The sequence below is a fragment of the Strix aluco genome, chromosome 13 (assembly GCF_031877795.1).
Source record: "Strix aluco isolate bStrAlu1 chromosome 13, bStrAlu1.hap1, whole genome shotgun sequence".
NCBI lineage: Eukaryota > Metazoa > Chordata > Aves > Strigiformes > Strigidae > Strix > Strix aluco.
The window spans coordinates 11,421,912-11,436,732 of record NC_133943.1 but is presented as its reverse complement, the minus strand read 5'-3'; the positions used below and the strand labels follow the sequence as shown (position 1 = coordinate 11,436,732).

General features: G+C 49.8%; 1 long non-coding RNA gene across 1 annotated transcript; it reads right to left on the bottom strand.

Moving 5' to 3' along the window:
* Positions 1 to 2,106, bottom strand: LOC141929095 (uncharacterized). The gene is made up of 2 exons (XR_012624960.1): positions 1,995 to 2,106; positions 1 to 1,065 (listed from the first exon to the last, which is right to left on the bottom strand). It is a non-coding gene; the product is annotated as an uncharacterized LOC141929095 (long non-coding RNA).
* Between the last annotated feature and the right edge of the window lie 12,715 nt (positions 2,107 to 14,821).

Below are 14,821 nucleotides of genomic sequence, written 5' to 3'. Positions count from 1 at the left end.
TTTATCTTCAACAATGCATCACTTTTAATACTGCAGTTTAGAAACAAATGGGGGCTTTAGCCTTAGCCCTTCTCTTCGTGTTTATATTTTTGGAAGAATCACAACTAGTGGGAGTCCCGGGCTCGGCCCCCTGATAAATGAACATTAGCACTTTTTAGAACTACTGTATCAACAAAAAGAGCTGCAGGGCCGCAATAATTGGTGAAAAAGCAAACACTCCGCAAAGAGAGGCCAGGTCTGCTCTGTGTCCGGCTGATTGATGAATAAGTTACTGACATACAGCAGCTCACGGACTTTCCGGGTCGGGGCTCAGCACCCATTCCGCTCCCCCCCCGCCCCCAACCCTTTCTCCCTTTCCCGGTGCTCTCCAGCAGCCCCCTGAAGCCAGGCTCCGACCGCAAACGGCGCCTTGGCCGAGGGGCAGCCGAGCAGAGGGGACAAAGGTGGCCGGTTCACCCAGCTCCGGACCCTCTTTGCAGCCCCAGGCTCGGTCCCCGTCCTGCCCAGCCCAAGGTGACCTGCCCGGGTGCCCCGGCGGATCCCCCGGGGAGGTGGGGGGAGACATCCCCCGCACCTCGAGCTCTCCCACGCCGCTTTTGTCCTCTGTGGGGCCGCTTTTGATTGCAGAGCAGTGGGTAGAAGTTAGAATGGCTTTTAAATAACACGCAAAAAGGAGTAGAGGGAGACAGGACCCAGGAGGAGCGCCCTGAAACACCTTCTCCAGCCCTCCCCCTCCAGCCGGGACCCAGGCCCTGTGGGTGTACGTGGGGGAGACGGGGTCAGCAAAGCCGCTGCTGTTTTCCTGGTTGCAAGGGGAGAGTGGGGGGTGCCCTGCTCCCTCCCGCCTCCTTCACGCGGTTTGCAGGTTGCTCTCGCTGCTCCCTCGGGACTGAGCCTGCCCCCCCCCCCCCCGCCCAAAAAATTCCCTCTCAGGCGAGGGTTCTCTTCCACAGCCGCTCGTTTCTTCTCTCCGGGATTGATAGGTTTCTTTTCTTTTTTTTTCTTTTTTCTTTTTCTTTTTTTTTTCTTTTTTTTTCTTTTTTTTTTTTAAAAAAACTTTTCTTGCTGAAAACAAACAAAAAAAATTAACCCAACCCCGCAATTAGCTCCGGAGAGCACATCCTCTCTCTCCCCCTCAGCTTTCGACACCTCGGACTGTTTAAAGAGAGAGATGGGGCCTTTTAAAAAAGTTTTCCTCTTAATCCCAGTCGGTTAAGATGTCCAGGGCCCCCTCCCGCTCTAATTCCCGGCTATCTCCCGAGGACTCTGTTTATACCTCACCAGTAAACGCCAGGGTTTGAAACCTTGTCACTAATTGAGTGCTAACACTTCAGGTGCTATAGATTTGTTAAGAGCTAGTAGTCCAGAAATAGCCTATTAGGGTTTCCTTGCGAGAATTTGTGCCAATCTCCCGGTTCCCATCGTGGGCGGCGGGAGCCGCTGGCACCTCGGGATCTCTGCGGGTGCCCGAGGGCTCCCCAAGGCCTTTTGGCCAGTTATTTCTTTCAAACGATTGGAAAGGGATGCTGCATAAACGGCGAGCCCTGGTTGAATAAATCCTTCCGGCGTGATAGCTCGTCTGCTGTGCGTGTCCGCCGTGGCGGGGTCCCACCGGGGGTCACGGAGGGGGCCTGGGGGCTGCGGGGGGGACGCACTGCCCGGCTGCGGGAGGCGGCTGGGCCGGGGAAGAATTTGCTTTCACCCCTCGGGATTTCTGCAGAGGGAAACGGCTTTGGAGCTGTCCAGGCGCTCCACTCTGCTGCGGCTAAAACCTTCTCCTTTTCTTCCTACCTGTTTGTTTTTTTTTTTTCTCCCCCACCCCTCCCTTTTTTAATTTTTTTTTTTTTTCATTCTTTTCTTTCCCGCCCCGGTCCTTTCAAGTTCTAACGAAACCCGCCTTTCCCCGCCGTCCCGCTCTGCTCCCGGCGCCGGGGCTGCTGGTGGGGTGAACAGCCCCGGCCTCGGGCATCGCGCAAGAAAAAGCGAGTTTTGACCTTGACGTGAAGGCGGCCTGGGCGAGGGGCCTCGCCTCTGCCCGCGGGTCGGGACCGCTGCGCCCGGAGCCGGGGGCTCCTCCGGGACAGCCCCGCTACCCGCCGGCCGCTCCGCCGCCATCCCCGCCGCCGCCGCTCGGGCTCCGGGGTTCCTGCCCGCTGCTGTCGGACCCCGGCTCATCCCCCCCAGCCCTCGGGAGAGCATCGGGCCCTTCCCCCCCCCCCCCAAAACCGGCCGGAGAGCGCCGATGCAGCCGGGCAGGCTGATGCCAGGGCACAGCACGCGAATGCAGCTGCCAGAAAGCACCGAAGTGTCTTCTCTTCTTTTCGGGACGATTTATGCAAAGCCCGGAATTGTGCCGGTTTTGGTACACCCCCCCACCCCCACTTTTCGGGCAGGCCGCGGGCAGCACGGAGGCGCGCCCCGGAGGTGGCTCGGGAGGGGTGACCTGGGCAAGGGGGACTTGGATGGCAAATGCCACCGTGGATTTTCCCCTCCTGCCCTGGGCTCTGTGCCTGGAATCTGACAATTAAACTGGCTCTTGCACCTCCGGTGCTGGAGGTGGGGTTTTTTCCCCCCGGCTGAAGCGAAAGCTGGGAGCAGGACAGATAAATCAAAAGCTTTAATTTTACCCTGCCTATAACTTTTTTTCTTTTTCTGCCTGTAACTGTGCTGGGTTCGCTGGGGAAGAGAGCACGATCAGAGATTTCGTCGTCCTTCCCACTGCCCCTCTCCCAGCACCCGATGGCTCCGCGATCGCGGTATGAACGCGGCTCCGGACCCGCAGTTTTTCTGCGCTCGGGTAAAAGCTTTTTAACGCGGCCAGTTAATGACAAAAGCGCTTGTTCGTTACATTTCTAAGGGGAACGCACACAGGGCAGAAGCAATTTGGCTATTTTAGGGACGGGAAAATTAAACGACTGAAGAGACTTTCACGTTTAGTAAATGCGACAACGGTTTGACACACGTCCAGTAGCCGGGACGCACCGGTGTCTAACGATGGTCAAGAAAACTGTTTTAAAAACGAAATACCTTCCAGGCACTGTGAGGCGTGGGCCGTTTCGACGGACAAAGCTCTAAACTGCGGCGGGGCTACCCTGCCCTCTCCCTCGGAGCTTTGGCCCGGTCTAACCTCCCGTGGGCGGGCAGGGTCCCACCGGCTCCAGCGGGAGTGGGAGCAGCGCTCGGCTGGGGAGCCTGGAACCGCCGCGGGGATTTCGGGGCGTTTGCAGCTTGTCTGTCCGCAGGATGTTTTCCAGAAGAGATAAAGGTCTGACTTCTCGGATACTTCCTGCTGGCCGTGCAAATCCGATCCGTCTTGCGATGTCACCATGAGCGCTTTGCGCTTCCTGGGAGCCCGGGGCGGCCGGGCAGAGCCGGGCAGGGCAGCAGGCAGGGCCGGGGCAGCAGGCAGGGCTGGGGCAGCGGGGCCCTGCTCCGACACCCCCTGCCCCGGGATCCGGGTCTGCCCTTGGCCGCGTAGCGCGGAGAAGCGGGGCGCAGGTCGGGGGAAGCCATATTTAACATGAGAGAGTGGGTTTTATTTGTCATAAAAGTGCCCCCCCTCCCCGCGGAGATGAGGGACCGGCAGCGTTGCCAGCCACAGCCCTCCCCGGGGGTCTGGGCCCCGCCGGGCTGCGGGAGGTTTCGCCCCGGGGCTCCCCTGGAGCAGGACCCAGCCGGGACCCTCTGGGAGAGCCCCTTCCGTAGACGGGCGGGAGGATGAACCCGGGCGAGTAGAGTTACACAGCCCCGACCCCCCGATCTGCCCCCGCCTCTCCCGGCGATGTCCCCCCGCCTGTGACCCACCACCGGAGAGGCATGAAATCGGCTGCCGCAAGGGCAAGCCGCGGGACGGGACGGGGGGGAGGTTCCCAGCCCCGCCGAGCTGCCCCCGGCGCCCCCGCGGGGCCTTTGGGGGGTGGGTGGCTCTGCCTTTCCTCTTTGTCCCCCGCACGGGGGTGGCGGCTCCCCGAGGCGGCCCTGTTTCTTTTCCCGCACTTGCCGCGGTGCGGCTGGGCTGCCCCGGGCCGGGTCTCACCCCTGTCCTCCAAAATCCCCACCCGCCCCCAGGGTGGTGGCAGTCCTGGCGGGACTGCCGGGCGTCTTCCAGGTAATAATAAATAAATTTTAAACCCTCAACAACCAAAAGAACCCCAAACTCAACAAAAAACAACGAACCAACAAAAAAACCCAACCAACTACCAAAAATACAAAAAAAAAAAAAAAAAAAAAAAAGAGGAAATAACCCGCTCTATCCCGGGACGCTCGGACCCTCTTTCATTTTCCCAAGACGCGCGGGTCTGGCGGAGCCGGTCCCTCCTTTCCCACCCTTGAATTCTACAAACGGAGGCGTCGGGAAAACGGTCTCTGGGTGGCGGCCGGGTGCTGCCCGCCCCCACGGGGCTCCCGGGGGGTTCATCCCCGGGAGCAGGATCAGGCCTTTGAGTCGTTGTTGTTCTCGAAGCGGAGAAATGATCTGTTGTTCGGTTTTGTGGCGGTCTGAAGGGGAATGGGGTCGGTTTCTCCGAAGAGTCCCGTTTCTGCATCCTCTCCAGAAAACTAACACTCTGAGTGCTCCCGCGGCTTGTTTTGCAGACAAAAAAACGGTTGGGAAGAAATCTGTGCAAAATTAAAACGTATGAGAGAGAGAAACTGGCAAATACACGCGCGGGAAGTGTTTTCATCAGCCTGATGAATATACAATTCACCGAACACAAAATACGATGTATTTCACGTGTGTATCAAGAAGAAAAGGGTGAAAAGAAACGAAAAGCTTGTAAAAGTTGTTCTTTTTTTCCCCTCCCCTGGGGGAAAATTTCCAAGTTTCGGATATCTTCTCAAGTCTCTTTTTAAATTTCAAAGGAAGGTCGCATAAATAAAACGAGATCTGCATTTTTTCCCCCCAATTCCTGCATTGATTATCAGTCCGATTTTCAGCGGTAGAGGGAAAAGCACCATTTAAACTACAGCCTTTTTATTCTGGGAGGCTCAGCAATAGTGTTAAAAGAAGAAAGGAGGGAAGGAGGGAGAGTTCCCCGCGGTGTCTGCCTTCCTCCCTGCCAGGTCTGCGCGATTTGCCGTCCGCTCCCAAGCCCAGACGCCGCCCGCCTTTTCTGTTTGTCAATTAAAGAACAAAAAAATTCCAAGTGAAATATTTCGCGGATAGGGTTTATTTCTTATAGAAATTGGAGGGATTCGGGTTTGGCTGTTGGCGTTTTCTTACGGTTTTGCACGCCGTTCTCCCGGCCAGTCCTCGGGAGTTACTTTTGGTTTTTAATTGCACCGTATCTTTCGTCCCTGAAAGCTAAAATTAGTGACAGGAGTCGGCGGGGGACGGGGCCGCGCTGCTTTCGGCAAGGGGGGATCCGGGGGGAGGGATGAATCCCGAGGAGCTGCCCGGGGGGACCCCCGGGGCAGCCCGAGAGAAAGGGCTGGCCGGATCCTGCAGCCCGTCGGGATGCTTGGGCTGAGATGGGCACCGGAGCCTGCACGGGAGAGAAAGGAAAACGTGGAAGCTGGTATCCCGTGCGGCTGAAAAACCCGGCTCGGGTCTTGCTCTCGGGTGTCTCCTGGTCTTGGTTATAGGACTAAGCCAGGGGCTTGGGGTGGACAGGGGTGTCTGGGGCCAGGAGGGCAGCGGGCTTCCTTCAGTGCTGATGTAAGGCAGGACAGGGATGCCCAGCCCCTGGTTGCATTATTGCTGTGCTCAGCCTCCCTGCAACCCCAGGGCTGCGTCTCTCCAGAGCTACACAGCTCCAGGGTTACGCGTCCCCAGGGCTGCACATCCCCGGGGCAGCACCTGCTGCAGCTGGAGGGACGAGGGAGCACTGGGGGGTGCTGGAGAAACACCCCTTGGGCCCATCTTTGAGGCCCTGTCTCTCCAGCTCTCTGAGGCAGTGATGTGAGAAAAGATCCCTGGGGAGGCAAGTGCAGCCTTTTGGGGCACCTTCATAGGGAATATTAGAGCCTCAGTCAGAAAAGATCCCTTCCTCCCATTTCTGTTTTTTTCTTTTTTTTTTTTTTTTTGACCCTGGCCCATTGCAGTTTTAATATGCAGCCCTGATCAGAGCTCAAGAGGATATTTCCTCCTCTGCTGTTTCTCTAGGCAAAGAGGCACCAACAGATTTTTTCCATAATGATGAAAACATCTGGCCATCTCCGAGCTGTCAGGCTCCGCACTGCTTCTTCCCAGATGCCTTCTCCACTCCAACCCTCCGGCTGCCCCAGTGCAGCCCCTCTGTGTCCAGGGCACTCGCTTGGGCGATGCACTCCCGACCTCCAGCTCCAGCTGAGAGATACTCGACACTGTGTCTGCACAGGGGGACTGAAACCTCCAGGGTCCTCACTGAGGCTCCTCGGGTTTGGAAACATTTTAGGCACAGCCAGCCTGGGGAGGTGGAAATCTCTATGCTAAAGTATTTTCTGAGGCTTTTTCCCTTCATTGTGCCCAGCAGAAGTTGTTCTACCCCATATGTGTAGTTCAGGATTAACTGCTTTATGGCTTCCAGCCCTCCTGTTTGGCAGAGTCCATCCCAGAGAGGAGGGGTACACCCGTGCTTTCAGCCAGGGCCCTGAATCTTCACCACTCATGCTGTCAAAACATGCTTTGGCAAAAATGTGCCCTTGGTTTTGTCTGTATCAGAGCTGGATTGTGCATCCACTTTTAAGAAAAGTAAAAAGCTAGTAAACCCCCGAAAGAGAAATAAGGAGATATGTAAGCACTGATTCAGTAAGATCCTAAAGTGCTGGTCAAATTTTAAATACTGAATTACAATGATCACTCATGTGCTTGAAGTATCATAACAGAACTGAGGCCCAAACTAGGAACTCTATTACGTATCATGATTTAAAATAAAAAAAGTCATGAAACTGAACTGCTCGTGGAAAGTGAAGAAAGGTACATCTGAGTGGAATGACTGAAAAAATAAATACTTTCTTAGGCCACAAGAAAACACTCTGAAGGATGCATTTGGCTCCAAGCAGCCAGAGCAGCCTGAGCCCTGTCTAGGGAGACTCCTAGAATTTCAGTATTTAAAAAGGAAAGGGGGGGATGTTCTATGTTTAAAAATATGACTTTACTTAGTCCCAAAGAAGAATAAACAAAGCAAAGACAAAAAACTAAATGCCTCTAGAGAAAAAAATGTGTTTAACCATAATTCTAAACTATCCTTTTCCTTCTCCCTTCCCACTTTTTAAAAAATGGACAAATAACAGCCAAGCAAAAAACCATTGTGTCATATTCCAGCCTCTCCAGCTTTGCTTTCATTGGTGCCAAAGTTCATAAAATAACAATAATATTTACAAAATATGAACCTGATCCAGTAGTTCATGATCAGGCAGAGCTCTGCACTTAAGGTGATGGAAGTTGTGGCAAAACAGAGTGGAAAGTGACCATGTATCTTCTGTCTTGGGAACTTAAATTTCATCAGGGATGTGAAACCTCTACTAGCCTGGTCCTTGGCTGCATTAGTGCTGAGACTTTAGGTGTTGTGCAGGAGAAGGCAATGGACTCGTCACTGCTGATGTAACTCCATGGTGGAGATCTAATGGAAATAGAGTAGATCCATTTGGTTAGTTGACTCCCTCTCCTGTTCTCATTCCCACCACTCAGTTATCCTGAATGACTTGTTAGCATAAACTGGATTAAAGGTCCAGTAGGATAAAGTGTCCTGCAATACAGATTTCTACTGTGTTTTGATGTGAGTAAATGATGTTGGGCCTGTGTACTTTTTTATGATAAGCTTCAGCAGCCCTGGAGGAAATACACATTTTGAAAAAGCCTGTTGTATGACTGGAGTCACTCTGAACTACTTTTTATATGTATCACACAAAAGAAAAACGAGGCAAAAGGGACATTGTGCGAGCTGCAAAGTCAGCCACTGGGCACTCAGGCTGTGACTCTGTTGTGTACATTCCCCATCAGGCTTTTGGTTTTATCTCAGCTTTGCTTTTTTCCTAAAGCCTCTGTCTCACAAAGTGCACAGGACACACAGTGCTTATGTAACAAGCAGCCATTCAATGTTTAGTTTTATCCCTCCCGTTGAGGTCCAGGCCTCGTTCCACAGCAAGCTGCTAAACCACAGAGATGGAGCTTTTTAGTTCCTCTTTCATTTCAGGGCTGTCCAAGTGCTTTGAAGGTACAAGTCATTCCACCTTTGCCTATCTCATATGTGGGGAAATAATCGAGGAGCTTTACCCCTATTGCCTAAAGAATTTAAGGTGCAGAGTTTAGGTTAAAAGAATCCATTGATTTGGGGTACCCCATGTGAGATAGCTGCAGTGTGAGTTAAAAGTATTTTTGATGTTAAAAGATGCCACAGTCTTCCAAGTATGTAGAAAGCTCGGAGAAGCTGCTATTTAGCAGGGTGTATAATTTGGTTACGTTCAGGGTGATTCTCAAGTAGGTGACAAAAATGCTTATTCCTGGTACAAAAAGGTCAAATTTTTTCCTAAATGCAGAGGTGTCCTACAGTTCCTTAAAGCAACAATCCCCAGGATTTTTGTGATGCCTAATTTTCCAGCCGTGCTCTCCCTGAGGTTTTCCAGAAAGTGGGCAGGTACCATTTTGGCTCAACTGCTAAAAAGTGCTCAGCAGGTGAAAATACTGGAAATATGAGTCAAGTCTCCATTAGGTGTGAGAGCCTGCTCTGTCCAGAAGCAGCTACTGGGTTGTTGGGCTGCTGTCCCTCACTCTGTGGCCGAGTGCCATCTTGTGGGACCTGCAGCCCTGCCTGGGAGCCCCCAGGGCTCGCAGGGTTTGGGGGAAGGGGGGTACCCAGGCTGTGTGGGCTGATGGTGAGCAGAAGGCTCTTGCTGCTGCCTGAGAGGCGGGGTGTCCTCAGGAGCGCTGAGGAGCAGCACCACTAGAGAATAACCAGGGGCATGAAAGCAGAAAAATCCCACAGAGGGACAAAATTGCAGCCCCCAACAGCCATGTAACTCCCATGTCTTTGTCTAACTGAGGACAGATTTTATCTGTGGCCATCGAGGGAGAGGGTTGAGATGCTGCCTCCAGCTGATGAGCTTGGAAAGCTTTTGTGTGTGAACAAGCAACAGGCAAAAAAATGGGCTTACTTTAGGTAAGCGCCCTGAACTGATCATTTACAAACTGTCCTCCCACTCAGACCCTTTTTTTTTGAGTGAGAAAATCTACTGCTGACAGGTGCTGCTGGCATGTGCATCTGCCCAATTTGTAGACATTAGGACTGTTTTAAAGCTAGAAAAAAAGTGGAGCTCCTTGCTTGTTTTCTTTTTGTTTACTTTCCATTTTGTAAAAGTTAAATCTGTCTAATTACAGTTCTTCAAGTGTCCATTTGTACAAACTTTTAGCATCCTGCCTACTGCTTTTTACGGGGAATACTATCTCGGTCTGCTTTCTATCAGCTCTATCTGGTTTTGGACACCCCATCCTTGGAGTGGGTTTACTTATATCTGTCATGGTGGTACATTTTTCTGATGGGAAAGGCTATCCTTAGGAACAGAAGCTGTTACCTCATCAGAAAGTGGGCCTAGCTTTTGATCACTTTATTAACTCAGACTTGATGGGACTGCTGTGGCAATTGCATGACCAATACACCAACGCATCCTGTCAAACCCATCCCTCTCTCCTTTCTGCCACTGAAGTCTTGAGATAAGCAACAGTGAGATGTCTGTCTGGTTGATGGAACTAGCAGTTTCTGGTCTAATCCATGCTGGGCTACAGCACAAGTGTCTACCAAGGATCACAGAGTAGTATGTTTTATACAATACATGCTGGTGGGTAAATTTAGAGTTGACAACTCCCTTCCACAGTTGGAGGACTTAAGGACAGTCCTATCAGGTGGCAACTGGCTGGGAGAGTATTTATAATCCATTTGCTGACTGGAATTAATATGAATCTGTCATCCCTTGTGCCACTTAGGAAACCACATAACTGGGGCTGATGATGCCAATAGCTGTTGGTGATCTTTTTTGGCAATAGCTGAACAAGTTTTTCCCAACTGATTTCAGAAAAGAAAGTTGTCACCAAGATAAAGCACTGTCTGGATCCTCTTTTCTCTGAGCTCTGCAGACCTGGGGAAATGGGACATTTGACATGGCCAGTAGATTGTAGTCTGGCTGTGGCCAAAGCACAGCTGGCGAGTCCAAGGAGCTGACAGCTGTCTATAGAGCAAACTCAGAGCTTATTTCCTCTTTTAATGCAAAGCAGCATCTCGTGTTGCTGCCTAATTTCAGCAGGTAATGTGCTCTGTTTTCTGTGTCCGTGCACATGGAACTGGGACTTACCCTGTTTTAATCAGGTGAAATACAGTCTGGGCGGGTTCTCCAAGGAAGGGAGATTCATTAATTTCTCTTTTTGGCTTCTCCAACACATTGCTTTGGATTTAGTGGATCTGAAAGGTTAACAGTGATGTCAGAACAGAGCTGATTAGAGAGGTGGTCTGAGCAGAAGGGCAAAATGCTAGTGCTGGGTAAGATCCACAGGGAGATGGGGGCTGTTTGGGGTCACGATGTCAGAGGAAGGGTTGGTGAACTGGTTTCTGTGGAGGGCACCAGTGCTTGGAGCGTATTCCCAGCAGCCTGGTTTAGGGGGAGTCAGGGGAATAGGTACTGCTTTTGAGGAAATGGTAAGACTCTGAAGGTCCTGAGAGGAGTAACCTCCAACTGTGCCTGCCCCGCTCCTCTGTCAAAGCACTTTAAGGAGCCAACCTTGGCACTGGTTAAGTCCCTCATGCCCATGTGCCCATATGTCCAAGTCTAGGAGTGTGCCTGCTTATCTGAGAGCAAGGCCTGCAGCAGATCCTGATCTGGATACTTAGCAACCCCAGGCTGGCTGCTTCTACATCTCCTGGAGAAGTGATGTAGTCCATGTGACATCAGGGACACCTACAAACATGCAGTGGCCTACACCTCCTGGATGTTTGTCCAGGACTCCCTTCCACCTTGTCAGCTGGATAAGCTAATTGTCTTAGTTGTTGTCTTCTTCCAAACAAATTGAACCAAAATCGCACAGCTAGCTGACCTTTCCACAAGCTCCAGGTCCATCTCTTCTCTGCTGCTCTCGTCTGTCTTATTTCCTTCCTTTTCAGCTTGAACCTTCCTATTCAGACAGTCTTTCCCTATCTGTTTGATATGAATGCCTTGCTGTAGTTTCTTACCTCTACCATTTGGCTTTTGTATATGTTAAAAATAGCTGTGGGTTTTATCAGCAGAAGTTCCCTATAAGCAGTGTGTACCCACAGTGGAGACGTCTGTAGACTGTGAACAGCCAAATACCCACGTGCTCCTGTTCAACAGCCGCCACTGGGCTAGAGCTATTGCTGTCTTGGGAGGAACGAAAACTGCGTATCAAGGTTTCCTGACAAATAGCATCCCTTGGCTTAGCAGTTGGGTAACCCTGTGTTAACGTTTGTGATCCAGCACCCCTAGCACACATCCTCCTCTTATTTTGGCCTCCGTAGATGTGCGTAAGGAAGGCTGCCTCAGGATGTGCTGCAGAGCAAGTCCCAGCCCGATGTACCTGTGGTGGGTGCTGAGGAATCCCTGATGCAATGTGATGTGATGGTAGAACAGAAAGAGTGATTGCTGGGTAAAGCCCCAGGGTGTGCGATTAGATTACAGCCTGTCTGGCAGGGAGGCAAAACAAGCTGCTATTAATTTCAGAGTGGGGAGTAACCTTTATTAACTATTTGGTAGAAGGCAGTCATGTCTGCAACCATAGGCAGCAGCAGGCATTTGAGAAGTGGTCAAAAAGCCAACTCAGCACCTTATTTCCTCCACTGTCTAGGAGCCACGCACACATACGTATGCAGGGATATAGGTGTACAGGAATTTAGGTGGGTCTTCTGTGAATGGAGATATTTAAAACTTTAATGACTTTCCCAGAAAGAAAAATGGAAATCAGGGAGAAAGATTCACCATGAAAATATACAATCCTTTGAAGGTGAGTTGGTCAGGAGACTGTATACTTGTTCCACTTTGCTGGTGACATTAGCTGGTTAGAGTAGATTGAGTGGCTGTCCCATATTTGAGAGCCATGTGCTTCCCATGCTGCTCTTATCTCAATAGGGCTACTATATTCTCATAGTATAACACTCCTACACTGGGAAACACACCTATCCGCTGGATGCAGCTTGCTCAGTTGGCTGCTAAAAATACAAAGCCCTGACAGACCTACCACAAACAGGAGGATATGCAAGGTGTAAGTGTCACCTTACCACGTATCAAGAGCCATCGCAAAAAATCCTAGAGTTACTAAAAATGACAAGAAGTTTTCCCCTCTGTCATTACAAGGAAATCGCACCTTAATATTTTAAACCCTGGAACAGCTCTCAGAATATTTAGTTCTGCTCCTTGGTCTTCTGCAGGCTTGGCCCAGGCTCTCTACAGACAGCCCATCGAGGGGTCTGATTTAGGCTATAGGGCTGGTTTTCCATGGCACGGCTCTGGGGCGGTGCTCCTAGTGCCTCTCCTGAATTTAGAGCCTTCCTAATTGTACCAGATAAGCACTTCACCTGCAAAACGGTGATAAGACCCTGTCAATCTCCTTGCTGTTGATGGGGAGGTCTCTGGAGCATGATCTGTCTTTTAGCGTATGTTTGTGCAGCACTTGCACACCTGCACGATCTGGATGGAGCTGTAACCCACTGTAACAGCTTTTATTAAAAAACCCCCACAAACTACCAGTGCAAATACTTTGCAATATTATTTTTAGGCTTATTGGCAGACATTTATTTTTTATTTTAGGCTGGCCTGTGAGGTGCTCATTTCCTAAAAGGAAAGATGAAACACAGGTAAAAACTTCAGTGAAAATTGTGGCCTGCTTTCTGGGCTGTTGGAAAAGAAACAACATGATTTGATTATTATTTTAAAATTTTTCCTTGGGCCTCCTACTTTAGTAGATCTAATAAATAGAAATAAAATCTGGGACTGTTATAGCCGAAAGGAATTTTTAAAAGTAATTAATTTCTCCTGGGTTTTGATGTTTAGTTTTGCATTTCATTCTGTTTGCAAAGAGACTGTCTCTCTCTTTTCCTCTACTTAGACACTAACCTCTTTCCTTGGAAATACTGTTTAACCACATTTTATCTCCAAGAAGTAAAAGTCAAGGTCTTTTTAATCCATTTATAACATACTCTAACATAGGTCCTCCCAAATTTTAGACCCAGAAAGACTAGACCTTTAAGAAAAAAGGTTTATTCAGTGAGAGTTTCCTGGAGACTTTCCTGATAAATAAAGGGAGGCTGATGCCCCAGGCAGCTGCATGCCCATCCTCTGCTTAATCCTCTGATGACCCTCAGCCTGGAGAGCCCAGCTCCCTCCTTGTGCTGATGATCTCTCCCAGCGTTGGCTGTACAGCTCCTTGCCTGCTCCCGTGTCCCAGATGGACATGGCCAGGTTTCAGAGCTCTGTCACCAGTGTGCTGGGACATTTGGAAAAAAGATCAGAAACCTGGCCTGAAGTTTCCAAGCAGGGTCTTAGATTTCATTTCCTACTATTTTCTGCCCATAGACCAGGTGGAATTGGGACCAGATAGTTACAGAGGCAGTGCAGGTCATTAGATGAGACTTTTTTTTTTTTTCTGTCTGTGGCTCCAAGGCCCTGTGTATGCAGTGACGGCTGAGCATATGCACTACACTCAAGTTCTTAAAAGTTTCAGATGTCGCTTCTAAAACCAGCAAAGGCTGATGCACAGGGAGAATTGTTTTTCCTTTAGAGATAGTCTACACTGTCTTCCCAGACTCCCACATCCTCCTGAAATAGGAGGTTTTGCCCCTGAGACCTCTTAGCTTCTTGCAGTTTGAATTTGGGTTGGTTTGTTTTGTTTAAGAAAAGTTAATTGACCATAATTGTGCCCACTATATCTGAGGCGGATCTTGCATCCTGTGGTTTCAAATCAAAGTTCCTAGAAGTTTTCAATGAAAATTCAGACCGGTTGGATGGGGTAAGTTTAGGGCAAGTAAAGTAACTGTGGATAATATACAGAATTTACCACTTAGCCTGAGACCGTGTGGAAAGGGATGCAAATCTTTCTAGTTTGACATATTGCATGCACATAGAGAAAAATTTATTGTAACCCACAGCTTGCTTCACACCAGATCTTTTCAGTATCTGATTTTGACTTCAAGCCCACGTACGTTTCAGAGGAGAACTATATTCTGCATCCCTAAATCACATGAACTGCTGGAAGTTGGCACAGATTTGTCCCCAAACAGAAACCAGAGAGAAGGCTCAGTTCCAGAAAATCTGTTGCCAGATGGTCATTTTGAGCAGAAGGAAAAGAATAAAATGTTAAATACTGCTCTGCTTTGAAGAGTGGTTTCATAAATGCAGCTTAATGCACAGTAATGTTATTGGTGGTTCTTTCCAAAGTAGTGTCAAGAGATGGATGTATATCATTTATCAATGTGTCTGTTCCCTGAAATGAATGGAAAAGACATGTTTAAAGCCCCAGACTCTTAAATTTTTTCTATATTGCATCTCGTTGTATTCTTTTTCTCTGCATAAAACACATTGCCATGTTGTACCACTTGCTACTGACCAGTCTGTAGGTCCTGCTATTCATCTTGGGTTTTTTCAGGTACTTATTTCTCCCAGTATTTTTCCTGCATCACAGTTAGGCAGATAGGTCTATAACTGGCTGGTTCCTCCCGTCCCCTGCTTTTGAAGAGAGATACTACCTTTGCCCTTTGCCCGTCTGCTGGTATCTCACCTGTCCCTCACAAGTTCACTAATGGCTGAGATAACTGGCTGCACAAGTTTCCAAGGATAAAATTCCTCGGGGACAGCCGATTAGGAAATATCACTCTTATCTACATACTTTCCAGCTTGTTCTGTCCCTGCT